Consider the following 1,020-nt stretch of genomic DNA (forward strand, 5'->3'; position numbering starts at 1 on the left):
CTCTTGTGCTCATCAAGGCTGTATTTATTTGATCAAAAATACAGAAAAAAAAAAACGTAATCTTGCAAAATGTTATTACAATATAAAATCCTTTATATCCTTTAAAATATCATTTATTTCTGTGGTCAAAGCTGTATTTTCAGCATCATTACTCCAGTCTTCAGTGTCACATGATCCTTCAGAAATCATTCTAATATGCTGATTTATTAGAATTATCAATGTTGGCAACAGTTGTGCTGCCAAATATTTTTTTGGAAACTGCGATACTTTTTTCAGGAATCTTTGATGAATAAAAAGTTTTAAAGAACAACATTTATTTGAAATACAAATCTTTTGTAACCTTATAAATGCCCCCCACACCTCAACATAGCTGCCCGAGCGGACAAAAAGACACTTCGACAAAAAAAAAAAAAAAAACTAAAAATGTATTCCTATAAAATGTAATTACAATAATAAAAAATAAAAATTAAATTAAAAATGAGGAAAATATAAAAAATAAATAAAAAAATAAAATCCACTTAAATATAATTACCTTTTTAAAATAAATTTAATCGAATTTAAGAGGACTGTATTTTTATTACATTTCAATAATAAAATAAAACACACACACAAAACAATTAATATACAAAGATATACAATAAAATCCACTTAATATTATTACCTTTCAAAAATCAAATTTATGTATTTTGACAAAAACACACACAAATAGAGAATTATCCCCTAAAAAGTAATTATATTTTAATAACAAAATAAAAATTAGGAAAATAGGAAAATAAAAAAAATGTAATGAAAAATAAAATCCCCTTAAATATTATCACCTTAAAAATTATATATATATATGGTTAATTTTTATTTTGTGTTATTTTATTATTAAAAGGTAATTACATTTTAAGGGATTATGTGTTATTTTATTATATATATATATATATACACACACACACAAGTTTGTTTTTGTGAAAAGTGGGGACTCTCCATAGGCGTAATGGTTTTTCTACTGTACAGACCGTATATTCTATTGCC

At 23.7% G+C, this 1,020-nt stretch overlaps 1 protein-coding gene across 2 annotated transcripts in view; it reads right to left on the reverse strand.

The window, feature by feature from the left end:
- The window catches only part of LOC107751583 (pyridoxal phosphate phosphatase-like), a 12,544-nt gene that overhangs the window by 1,193 nt on the left and 10,331 nt on the right, over positions 1 to 1,020 (reverse strand). The gene's annotated exons all lie outside the window — the stretch shown is intronic.

This window comes from Sinocyclocheilus rhinocerous, unplaced genomic scaffold, assembly GCF_001515625.1.
Source record: "Sinocyclocheilus rhinocerous isolate Xijiao unplaced genomic scaffold, SAMN03320098_v1.1 scaffold2207, whole genome shotgun sequence".
Taxonomy (NCBI): Eukaryota; Metazoa; Chordata; class Actinopteri; order Cypriniformes; family Cyprinidae; genus Sinocyclocheilus; species Sinocyclocheilus rhinocerous.